Below are 13,148 nucleotides of genomic sequence, written 5' to 3' on the forward strand. Positions count from 1 at the left end.
TAGTTCTTTAGAAAAGCAAAATGAGAAATCATTCTATCCTGAAGATCTTTTTTTGGCCTTGCAATTTTCCACCGAATATTTTCACAAGACTCCTTGTCTTCTGAATGTCGATATATTTCAGATTTTTTAATAGACAAAGGGCTTTTCACAAGCTTTTTAAAAGGGCCCAGTATTAGTACAATTTCATCTTGTCCATGTCCTTGAATGTTTTTCTTTGTTTCAAATATTCATTGATATTTCTGTTTGCGAATTATACCCTCTAATCCTCTCAGCGCCCACAGAAAATGGATGTAGTCTAGCAGGCAGAAGGCATTAGGTGTAGATGTAGTTCTGTTGAGTTCAGTGTAAGAACACAGACAAGCCAAATTTTTTTTTGGCAGAATCAGGCATAGCCAGATCAGAATAGGTCACAGGATCTAACACAGAATAGCTGAAATTTAGATTACCTCGGTTGGCTCAGCAAATCCAAAATGGAAAAGAATCCTAAAGCTCTTCTTGAGCTATAGGGACCACTTTAAATCCCAAAGCAAGATTTCTTTGTAAGGATTCTTGAAGGTCTGAGTTACATTACTGATGTTATGTTCAGGAAAATATATTTTCTTTGAAAAACATCGTAATTTTCTCTTCAGAGTTCTGTTTAAAACGGTAAATGCTTCAAAAATGGATTAAAATACACACTAAATCTCCAAAGGTAATAGTGTTTCTTTAGAGGTGTTTCCAGAAGACCTCTGGAGAGAGCAATACTGTATTTGCTTCTGCTTGATTAATTCTTGATGATGAAAGGAATAATGAAATCACTCCTGAGTAAAGTGGCCAACAATTGTCACAGAGGTAAATAAGGACGAGAAGAAGGTAATCATAAATGGCAGTCTGGGGCACACGATAGCTTAGAGCCATTCGTACAGTGCGTTAAGCGTAGTTAGGTACAAAACAGTAGATAGCAAGTAGTGAGTCATTAAAGTAATTTTTACGGAGTGGAGACTGTATCACTGATTCTGAGAACTGCTGAGGCTTCAGAGAGGACAAGCAGCTCAGGTACTGTCAGTTTGATGCTGTAGGCTAACATGAGATTGCCTCCCTCAACAAGCTTGCCTCCGTTAACAGAGTAATTTTGTCCACAATCTCTCTGTACACCATTACAAAATGCATTCTCATGTATTCAGTGTGTTCCTACATTTTATGAATGCTGCAGAAATAGAAGGGTGTGGAGATCTGCAGTATTTGTGGGGGAGCTGAAGTTGGTGTCTTAATGTGAGGAGAATCAGGGACCAAGTCTGGGTCTTCAGAAAGAATAGGTGACTTAATTTTTAAGTAATTGCCTAAAAAGAAAAAATATTAAAAGCTTTTTCATCTGGGGGTTAAAGTCATAGGAACAGATCACTAGAAGCTAAAACCAGAAAACTCAAACAGTACCCTTTCAGTTCTGAGCATGATTCTCCCCCCTAAGATAAGTTGTCAGGGATAGTGTCTAAATAAGGACTTTATGGTAGGCATCCATAGGGAGAAGTGAGGCATAAACTGAAAATTGACACAACATATTTTTTGTCTCAATTGACAGGGGAAAAACCACAACACTGCACTTCAGCCAAGAGATTTGGAGTCAAAGAAGGTTTCTGAAATCAGTGGAGGCTGCTTGAGAGCAGAGCCTGGTAAGATCACACTTGTTACTTCTGCCCTTTTTCTGGATGATACATATTATCTCGAATTATTTGATTAAATGGATGAAATGTATTAGCCTCAGATGTGCAAATGATACTGGATGTTCTGATTTTTCCTTTTGTCCTTGAACTCCGTGTCTGCAAATAACTTGGGAATTACTTAAGTAATAAGAAGTAGGGAATGTGGAGTGCTGGGATAGAGGCCTGCTGCAAGTATCCCATTAGAAACTTAAGCTGTGGGCAAACTACTGCTGATGTAGAATTCCTATTAGCCTAGGGTTATGGAATATTTCTGTATCATATTACCAAAAATGTATATAAACTTTGAATTTGAGTTTTAAATGCAACATTACTCCAAGAACAGTAATTCCCAGTAATAATCCCAGTAATTCCCATTAAATAATGTGCCTGCCCCACGTTTAAGTATTGGAATAAACAACCTACATGTTAGAAAATATCCACTAGGTTTTGTGTTTAATAAAAAGAGTCAGAGTTGAAAGGAAAGACTTCAGAGGAAACACGTGCAAAAACACTTGAGATTTTCTTAAGAAGCAGATTTAGGATCAGGTCCACTTAAAAAGAATATTTGCAAGTCAACTTTATTTAATATAATGAAACACCCTGTGGCTTTGAACTAGATCTGTTATTTCACTATTTGGTACTTTTTCTTTCAGCTAGACGTAGTGCTACATCTACACCTAGTATGTAGGTAATTTCTTTTCAAGTATTTTCCTCAGGTTTATGGAATGAAGTTGGACAAGCAAACCCTGAAAGACCATCTGAAAACTTTGTATTTCTTTAGAAACTAGTATCACCAGAGAAAAAAAAAAGTTATTTTTTTACAATAATTTTTTCGCAAAAGAGCTGTGTGTGTTTGCTTGGCATTTTCATTTTGGTGTGAATGTGTATAACTTTGTGGGGTTTGTGAGAATTTTATTCCTTCAATAGAAGAAACAAATCTGAGTTTATAACTTGAAACTGTACATGTTTAGAAATAAGATATTTCAGTAAAGAAAAAAGGATTTGCTTTTAAAATTGCAGAACATTTTTGAAGCAGCTGAAATGATGAATTGACAAACATCTGGGCTAAAGCCAATCTGTGTAAGACAATACCAGAATATAATTTTAAAGATCTGAGCCACAAAAACAAGGGTGTTTTAGACACACTGACAGAAAGCCAGGCTGCTAATACAAAACATATTGCCTACAGATCTGAGAACAGTGTCCCAGATTGCTAACACACAGCAGCACACAGAGTCAGGTTTCAACATTGTTCTTCGTTTCATAAACTCATACAGATTTCAGTATATGTTTAACTTTTCTCCAGCATTGATTTGTACAGTTATAAATCAGTTGGTATTTTTGTTTTTTCAAGGTTTCACACAGATTTCTTTTTACACGTGATTTGTTGAGTTCCCAAGTCATCTCCTAACGTTGGGGAATGGAGAATCTCCATCACGTAGCTGTGTGGAAGCGGTATAAGAAAGCAGAGCATGTAATTATAAAGTCTGTTCGTTCTTCGATATTATGAGATGACTCAAAAATGTTGTGTATATAGAATCTACATTAAAGGGGAGGTTGGGAGAAAAAGACATGGGCAGCTATGCACTGGTCGGAGTAATTTAGAAAATATGCAGAACATTAAAGCAGTTCTTTTAAGGTAAAGACAAATATAGAAATAAAGGGACAGTAGAATGAAATGCTGAAGTAGTTTGAGCTACACTAATCCGATACCTGTCTACCTAGAAGTGCAGTAAATCTCATCTAACTTCAGTAAAGCATCTCTTTTGTTGACACATAGGAAACCTTGGGATTGAAAAGAGGGATTTAGAAGAGGATTTGTAGGGCTGTACCTCGGTAGGTTATAACACTAGCAATGAAAGTAAAGCTCTTGTGCAGAAGGTGGTTAGCTTTGAAATTCCTCAGGGTGAGTGTTGGATCTGAATCTTTAATACTTGTTTTAATCACTTGGACACAAAAGCTAGGAATATGGTGATGAAGTTTCCTGGTTATGCAAAGTACATTCCCAATATCAAAGTGCTATGTGGGAAGAACTAGGTGACCTTGAGAACTGCAGTAATGTAAACAGGATGAAATTCAGTAGTACAAAATGCAAATCCAATGGAATGGAATGCAAGGACTGAGAATGGACTAGTTACAAAAATTACTTTTTCAGCCAGAAGCTCATTAGCTGGAAACATAGGCAAATTACTTTGGTAAGTACAATCCTAGGAGCTTTGGCCTGCCTTAGCTGAATTATTTCTAGCAGAATTAGAGGAGTGTTAATGGTGTTATGCAAAGTTCTAGTGAACACATCAAAATAATTTGTGAAGTTCTACTCATTCATATTCAAGAAACGTGAATTAAAATTGGAGCAGATGAAAAGAAAGGCTCTATTCTTATGATTCTAGTAGCCTTTCTGACAAGATACCTCAAAAATCACATTTACCCTATCAAAAAGTCCGAGAAGGAATAAAACCATAGAATCATAGAATTGTTTGGATTGGAAGAACAGCAAGTTCCAATCCCCCCTACCATGGGCAGGGACATTAAAGCCCCATCCAACTGTCTGCTGCCTGAGAGGGGTTATTGTATCTCTCCGTAACATGTACAGTGCAGGAAGAATGCCAAGGGGAGGCTGTAACACTAAGGACAAAGAGAAATGCAAAACTTTGAACTATCTGAGCCACAACAAGTATATGTAAAATAGTGAATAAACTTTATTGGGAAATTGGAAGATGATTCTTTTCCGTTAAAGCAATTAAAGGCTGCATCACCTCCCAATAAGAACAGAGCCAAAGAAGTAGCTACTTTTAAAATGTATCTTGATTCGTTCATTAACAGGCTTATGCAATATGGTTATTCATAACAGCAGGTGGCTTGGCTGAATCAGGTGGTTTCTTCCAGCGTATCAGTGAAGAATATGAAAGGCTTAATTATATCTTTGTGAAGCTCAGGTGCTGCCTGTGGTGTGAAGGAAGTGCTTTATGGCAGCTGGAGAGGCTGTGATCCCCTCAAGCACTGCGGTTTTACGATGGTTGGGCAGCTCCGGCAGGACACGTCTGACCGGTGTTCCCGCAGCTTTCCTGACTGTCTTTCGCACCATATGCAAGTGAAGGGAGTTACTTGGGAAAAAAATGGGAGGAAAGGGAAAAGACAAAGGGGTATAATCCCACCTCTCAGATGCCTCTTCAGAGTTGCTGTTGGCCATGTTAGTGGTAACTGTTACTGAGTTTATAAAGCCCTATTTTGTTGACCGCTTGCTTAGATTAGTACAGGTTACCGCATTGGTTAGTGGACCAATTGCCTTGAAATTGTGCTTTTCTTTCTATGCACTATTGCTTTTCTTCCATGTTCATAACCCCTGCTAAAGGTTTTGGGAGCATGCATGTTGAACTGCCAAACTAATAGAGGACTATGAAGGAGAAGTACTATATGTGTTTCTGTAGCCCAGCTCTGTACAATGGAGATAAGCTTTTCACATTGTTCTCTTTGTTTCTTACTCCATTTTTTTATCAGTCATCTGGTAACATTCCTGACTGTGTCCAACACCATGGAAATCTGTAATGTGCACTCAGGAGGGAGTAGTAATTACATAAACACTTCTGGTGTTTATGCACTTCCCACAGAGCTCTTGGAGCCCTTGTGTAATAATTTTCTTCAATAAAGAAAACTGTATAAGCATTAATCATCAAAATGTAGTGAGATCCTGTGGGTGGGTCCGGCAGCTTGCCTGGGTTCTGCAGAGTGCAGTTTGACATTTTTTGGCATTGGCAGGTTCAGGAAGGGCTGGCTTGGGTGAGTGTATTGGGTCTGGCTGGGATGGAGTTCTTTCCCCACAGCAGCTCTGATAGTGCTGTGCTTTGTATTGGTAGCTAGAAAGGTGTTGATAACACACCAGTGTTTTGGCTACTGCTGAGCAGTGCTTGCACAGCATCAAGGCTGTCTCTCCAACATCCCCCCCTCCAAAGGCCAGTAGGCTGGGGCTGGGCAAGAGGCTGGGAGGGGACATAGCCAGAACAGCTGAACCAAGCTGACCGAAGGGATATTCCATACCATATGACATCTGCTCAGCAATAAAAGCTAAGAGAAAGGAGGAGAGGAGGGGGCAGTAATTATTAAGGCATTTGTCTTCCGGAACAACCTCTACACATACTGAGGACCTGCTTCTCAGGAGGTGGCTGGACATCGCCTGATGATGGGAAGTAGAGAATCAATCTTTTTGTTTTCCTTTGCTTTTTCTTTACTAAACTACAAAAGATATCAGCTTATTTAACTAGAAAGCCTGGTGAGAACACGTACATTTATGCATGCTATTCAAAGAGCTGAACTATTTTCTCTGCTCTCTTTTATCTCCCTTCTAAACTCTTGGAGAAATGTAGCATAGCACAAGTTGATTATACAGTGATCAGCCATGCAACTGGCTATAACTTTTTAGGACTGGGTTTGATGCTGCGGCTGAGTTAAGCTAGTGAATGCTTCTGTAAAACGGGAGGTCCTGTTCACCCACTCCTCCCTCTGCTGCTTTATTCCTACCTACCAGTGAGCACTACCTCTTTTGCACTGTCTTTGGCGCTCACTGGGCCTCTTACAAAGCTCATTTAACTTGCTAACCTGACAGAAGTTTTTTGTCAAGGTATTTTGTCAGTTTGGAGCTCAGCTGGCACATGGAGAAGTGGGAGCACATGTCCAGGAGCAAGGAGAGTGAGGGAAGGGAGACCTCCCCACTTCATTGGTCTGCTTAGCCATATTGTCAAAATGCCCCAGCTGCAGTCTCAAACACATGATATGCTGCCCAGCAATAAACAAGGTAGAGAGAAAAGTTTGTGATGGTGTCAGAGATAAGTGTGTTCATTATTTGTGCAAGGGCTCAGCTCCACAGTGCCCGAACAAGCCTAGTGACAGTAGCCAGGTTCAGCCATGAGCCCAGATGGCCAGGCAAGTCCATAGAGATGAGGCAGGTTGGGGACCAGGCCAGGAGCTCAAGTTGAAGGCTCAGGGTCAGTGTCCAGGTCAGTGGGGTGCCTGGCCCAGTGCAGGAATGGCTGCAACACTGCTGCAGCATAGCTCAGGTGGGGGCCAAGTATGAGGCCCTCAGCTTAAAAGCCACTGCAGAGCGAAATGGAGGAAAGTGCCCACAGAGGCTTCTCAGAAGAGCTTTCTGGAAGAGCTGTCTTCAAAGCTACACACTTGCACCATTATTGAAGCTGATGCTGAGCCCAGGCAACCAAACCCCCATCCAGGGGGAAGGTAGAAGGGGTGTGCTTAGAGCTCTGGCAGCTTTATAAAAACATGCATTAGCTCAGAGCTAGAACCGTAGTGAAGTAATAAATATTTTGATTGGGGGGGAGGGAGTGTGTGAAACTTTTTGTCTTCCAGTGCCTACAGTATCTGGTTTTTATGTTCTCTATAGTCTAGATAGAGATTCAAATAGTACAATAACTCTAAACACCATTTGCTTTCTCCAGAAACAAGACGATGATGTGTTTGGAGAAGGGGAGACATTTTCTTACAGTTGGATTTACCCAATGCATAGGGACTATAGCATCATTTATGGTATCTCCTTTCACACCACAATAAACAGAAACTTCCCATAGATGAGCTGCACTCTGCATTCACAGTAGGAAGTCTTGCGCTCTGCTTTGTGTCATCTATGAATGGGAAAGCTAGACTATAGGATCCTGGATCTTCCCTTTCACATGTTCGTTAACCAGCCATAAACAAACACAACAGAATTTATAGCAGTTCATATGGGACTGTGGTTCTAATTCTGACTCATAAAGCCTTCAAAAAAATCACATCTATAAAACAAGAAAATACATATCTTTAATAAATTCTGGTTCTATCCTTCACTCAATTAGCATATACAGGACAATGACATGTTTAATGAATGATGAGTAATTCATTATGACATTTAAAGAAAAATGGTGTCTAAAAACAGCTTATATTTAAAATGTTCCGGCCTTACAAGAAGAATGTACTTGTCACCATAATACAGTGGAATTATTCTCTTAAGTAAATTGAAATAATATACTTGGTCTTTTGAAATGTCTTTGGGTGATCAGAGCTCTCTTCTGACTTAATGTTACAGAAGATTTTCTTACACTTATTCTGCTTTAACATATTAAAACTGTATTTAGTCTGCATTAAATAAGAACAGAGCTTTAAAATCCCACTGTCATCACTTCGCAAATAATTATGTGGCTGTTCATCAGCAGTCTTGACTTAGTCTTACAGAATATCACTAATGCAATTCTTCCTTCATGCTGCCTGGTGTCCTGAGGTCAGTGAGACTGTTTCCAGAACAACATTGTGTTCCAGTATCCTGCAAGTCAGTCAAAGGTAGATTATGATGGGAGAATAAAAAGGTTGGAGTCTTTCTTAGCAGTCTACATGTGTAGGTGATTAATCTTTTTTCACTACAGTCAGAAAACACCTGATGTTTGTGTTACACAAGAATAAAATCAAAATACATCTATAAGGAAGAAATATTCTGGAGGTTTCAAAATTTTTTTAAAGTTTATAAAATGTGTGTCTCTTTTTATATTATGTTTAAGTAGAAATAATATGTAAATGTGTGTAGTTCAAAAGAGTCCCTTATCTTTGTACTTTGCTGTGCAAACTGGGATCTTGTTGCTTTAGTCACTCGGTTCTATTTTAAGATTATGTCACCTGCTAGAGGTAGAACAGTGAAACTAGATTAGTAGTGGCTGCTTTAACTTGATGACACAGTTTAAATGAAATTTAAAACATAGATCCACTTTTCTGTTATGCTTCTAAAGATGAAAAACGTATTTATCTCTTCAAATTCACTGTCCCTGTGCATGAGATTTGAATGTATGGTCAAAGGTAGCGTTTGATATTCTGAGTTATGTAAGACTCCCGTTTATGCAAAACTTAAATTTACAAGACCTCCTGAGTGTGGTGAGCATATATGCCCTGATTTCCATAGGAATACCTCTAATTAGAGGTATGCTAACATGTAAGTGTTTTCCTGCAGTCTTCTCTGTGTTCCTATTCCCCCTCATGCAAGTAACAATCAAAGTTTTTTGATCATTGTCTTCCATTGTCTAACTAACTCACTCCAGTCTACAGTGATGAAATAACATCTTCTCACTTCAAAGTACAAAGTCTTTGATTTTGCTTTTGTCAGTTAGGACAGAAAACTTCAAAGTGTGACTTCATAATCTTTATAAACTCTTTCAGATAAAGCTAATCTCTGTGGGGATCTGGACCAGCATGATCAAGATCAGATTTATTCTGTATTACAGCAGTAACAAGAAAAGGGCCCTTTCTAAAGAAAAAAAAAAAGGGCCTTTCTAAAGCAATTGCAAATACCTACTGATTGCTGCCATCTTCTAAATTCACAATCAGATTTGACGTGAGCTTAATCAGCAGTAACCCTTGCCATGTCTGCAACTGTTCCTCTTTTCTGTGTGTAAGCATGAAGTGTCCCAGTTTCCAGTTTTATTGTGTCAGGAAAAGAGTGTGATACATAAAGGACTGCTAAACAATGATCTAAGAAGAATGTCATGACTTTATGAACACTTCATATGTTTAGCCGGTGAAGTGCAATTATTACAGATTAGGTTTTAAGAATTTATTGTGAGTGTGCATTCATCAAGCTTCACAGGAACTGTGAGAAGAATAAACCTGAAGACAATTAAGTGTCTTCAGAAATTAACATCTTCCAACTAAGCATTTGAGGATCATGCTTACTTTACAGTAATGCACTTCCAGGATTCTGTCAGAGTGACATAGTTGTATAGTGAAGTCTGGGAATAAAATAAGAAAAAAGAGCACTAAATAAAAAAAAACTTTTTTGGATTAAGAAATGGGCAGGGTGCACTTGTCTGGTGGTGTTCTCATTGGAACAGTCTCAGGTCCTGGGGAGGTATCTGAAAGCAGTTGAGGCCTTCCCTGGCTCTCAGGGAATGATGAGGCTTAGAGAAAGCAAGTGTGTAAATGGACTTTTTAGGATGGGGCAATCCAAGAGAGAATGCATTGCTGTAAAGAAGCTGTCTAGTCACGGCTCACCAAAACCATTGCTTTTAGAGGATGCAGGTGCTGTCTCAATGCCTAAGAGGAAAAGCTGAAGCCATGGGAAGACTTATTTACCTTTCCCCTGAAATCAAGGTCTCCTCCTGTACTTGAGCATACTGTTTTTGCTAACCTGATAACACTGGTTTTGTTTTTGTTTTGTTAACACCATTTTGTTTTTGTTAATCCAGGCTGCTATTTACCAGTTTTTATTTATTTGCTTAGTTTTGATACATAAAAATTTTGGAGGAATGCCTTGATAATTACATTTGCTATTTGCTATCCCAGTAGCTCAGGGCTTGAATTTCTTGATTAAATCCTTCTCTATCAAAATCTCTTTAGTAATCACTACTGCACATCTTCGCAAAATATCGTGCCTAGGTTTTGTACTCCAGAAAGTAAATTAGGCACCAGTTTCCCTAAGGAGTTTATGATTCCACCAGGCCTAGAACCTGTTCCTTGTGTTTGGTTACAGATGTGTTGGTTCCAGACTCACCAGGCTGGGGCTTATTTATGCCTCTCTGCTGCCTGACCTCCCACTGCTGATGCTGGCAGTTAATAGTTATTGAGACAACTGCTTCATCCTTTGGGATCTAAGCTGTTTAGAGGTGCTTAGGCACCTCCGGAGTTCATCATCTCTGTCCAAACAGCATGGGGGCCTTTAGGCATGTCGTGGTTGAGCTCCAGCCAGCAACTAAGCACCACACAGCCGCTCACTCACTTTCCCGCAGTGGGATGGGGGAGAAAATCGGAAGAGTAAAAGTGAGAAAATTCCTGGGTTGAGATAAAGACAGTTTAATAGGTAAAGCAAAAGCTGTCCTAGAAATCTTGCATTACTGCTAGCAACATCCACCTAGCACTTGCCTCCCTTGTACAAGATGTGCTTCATGATCTCAGCACATAAGCCTGTTGTATAGGGCACCCTACTTACTGCCTTAAATGTCCACATTTGATTTTGTTGTGTCAGCTTGCTGTCAACAAGCCGATACATGTGAAACTGGAAAAGGACGAGATGCAGACTGGCTGAATGCAAGGTCAGGCAGTTTCCATATTTCTGTGGCTCTGAGACAGTATTGCTCAGCAATGCAAAAATTGCTCCCTGTCCATTTCACAGAGAACACAGCAGAACTGTAGAATGATGGCAACACTGAGGTCACACTAGCATCTGTGGATAGACCACATCATTCTTCAGGTGTTGGACTATTAATAATGGGATACTAATTTCAGGATGTGGAAGGCCCTGGGTTCCATGGAGGCAGCATGACCAGCTGGGCCAGAGGTTTTCTTGAGAAATACATAACTTCAGCTGTTCTGTGGAGAAGTCTTGACAGCATTGCATTGTACTCTGGTAACTTACAAGCTACTCTAAGCAATTCATGTTCAGCTTTTGTAAAACACGGTGATTCAGGTATTTCAAGACTTCAGAGTCTCCCTGTAGGCTGTGATGTTAACTTGTTCCCATGCGGAGATTTACAGTCAAGACATGAATGTTCTGACCTAGATTCTCACTGCTTATGCTTAGCTGTGCTATCATATGGTATATTCCCCTATTCTGATGACAGCTTATCAGATATCTACTGGATGCACTGGCAGGTGGTTTAAGGCCTACTGGTATTGTCCATAAAACCAACTTAATACAAGCCTGAATAAAGTTATTGGAAGGCAGCTGAATACTTTGCAGTCCATGAAAGGACAGTAAAGAGCAATGGCCCTTGCTGTTTGTGTCTCCAGGCCCACATCTAAGCTGTTGCCAAGCCTGAAACTGACTTTGGTTACAACGCCAGCAGTCTGCGAGGAAAAGATCTTACTTAAGTTTTGCAGCACCATGACTGTTCTTGCCTTTTCTTTTACTTGGTCTTCAGACTCTAAATCTACTCCTTTCACCCCTTGTAAACTCTTCTTCTTTCATTCTCCTTCTCATCCCCATATTTTCATAGCTACAGACAGCAAAGAGGCTGAGCCAGCCAGCCAGCACAGACTTTGCTGCCCTCACATAAGAAATGTTAGTGGACATATTGGGTGTAGGTGTCAAGGTGTTGGCATCAGGAGGCTGGAGGGGTGGCCTCTATGAGAAGAGGTCAGGGTCTGCCCTGTGCTGCACACAGCTGGTTCCAGCTGGATCCACAACGGACCCACCATAGGACACAGCTGAGCCCATCAGCAAAGCTGGTGGCACCTCTGTGAAAACCTGTTTAAGAAAGGGTAAAACACTGCATGGCCATGTGAGGAGTGAGGAAAAAAAGTGTGAGAAACAACACAGGGTTAAAGAAGAAGGGAGGAGGTACTTCAGGTGTCAGAGCAGGAATTCCCTTGCAGCTCTTGGAAGAGACCATGGTGGGGCAGATGCCCACACTGCAGCCAGTGGAGAACCCCATGCTGGAGCAGGTTGGTGTCTTCTGAAGGAACTGCAGCCTGTGGAGGACCCACACAGGAGCAGACTTTTTCCTGAAGGACTGCAGCTTGTGGAGAGGACCCACACTGGAGCAGTTCTTGAGGGACTGCAGCCCAAGGGAAGGACCCATGCTGGAGCAGGGGATAAGTATAGGGGAAAAGCACGAGGAGGAACAAGTGGCAGAGATGAACTAGTGCATACTGACCGTAATCCCCCACTCCCCAATCCCCCTTGGACCACTTTGGTGGGGGGGAGTAGAGGTGTCAGGAATGAAGGAGTGAAGTTGAGTCTGGGAAAAAGGGGTGTGGGGAGAAGGTGTTGGTTTAGTTTTGTCTTGGCTTCTTCTCACCATCCAAAGCTATTTAATTGGCAATAAATTAAATTAATTTTCCCCAGGTTGAATCTGTTTTGCCTGAGATGGTAACTGGTAGGTTATAGCCCTATCTTTATCTCAATGTGCAATGTTTTTTCATCTTATTTTTGCCTCCTGTCTTGTTGAAGAGGGAGGTAAGAGTGGCTGGGTCGGCATTTGGCAGCTGACCAAGGCCAACTCATCATGGTAAGAAAAAAAAGGCTTTCTCCTGGGTTTTATTTCAGCCTTTTTATGATAAGCAAGAGGATTTGCTTGGATTTGGCACTCCTGCTTAGATAGCCTTAATTTCTGTATGAGCTCAGAAAATGCTCTGCCCAAGGCACAGTCTAATGGGGCACAGAGGACATTTGGCTGTACCTGAGTGACATTTTGCCTCCAATAGCTTGTGCCAGCAGGGTTTTTCCTCTTTTTTTTTTTCTATAAGTCTTTTTTTATTGCTGCCCAGACTTTTCCTGCTTGCACGTTGCTTTTCTGTCAAGGGCAAATGAGCAGCTTCCATAAAAGCTGACACTCAGTAGAGACCCAAGAATGAAATCCATGTTTCCCCTTTTGCAGTCCTTACATTGTGTAACCCAGTTCTGCTGCCCTGTACTTTCTTCCTCTGCTGTCTCTAGCTGGTGCTGCCTTATCTTTTATAGGACACTGTAGGCCTGCTTTTAATTCAGCTCATGATGCACTCACCTGA

The 13,148-nt window shown here is 40.7% G+C and overlaps 1 protein-coding gene across 2 annotated transcripts in view; it reads left to right on the forward strand.

The window, feature by feature from the left end:
* PRLR (prolactin receptor) overlaps positions 1-13,148 on the forward strand; it is a 155,994-nt gene that overhangs the window by 89,237 nt on the left and 53,609 nt on the right. For both annotated transcript variants that reach the window (XM_087773282.1, XM_087773283.1), the window contains one exon: positions 1,559-1,649. The gene's annotated coding sequence lies outside the window, so the exon portion shown is untranslated. The remainder of the gene's footprint in view (positions 1-1,558; positions 1,650-13,148) is intronic.

This window comes from Nipponia nippon, unplaced genomic scaffold, assembly GCF_047370975.1.
Source record: "Nipponia nippon isolate SJK-2023a ecotype South Korea unplaced genomic scaffold, ASM4737097v1 scaffold_39, whole genome shotgun sequence".
NCBI classification, from domain to species: Eukaryota; Metazoa; Chordata; class Aves; order Pelecaniformes; family Threskiornithidae; genus Nipponia; species Nipponia nippon.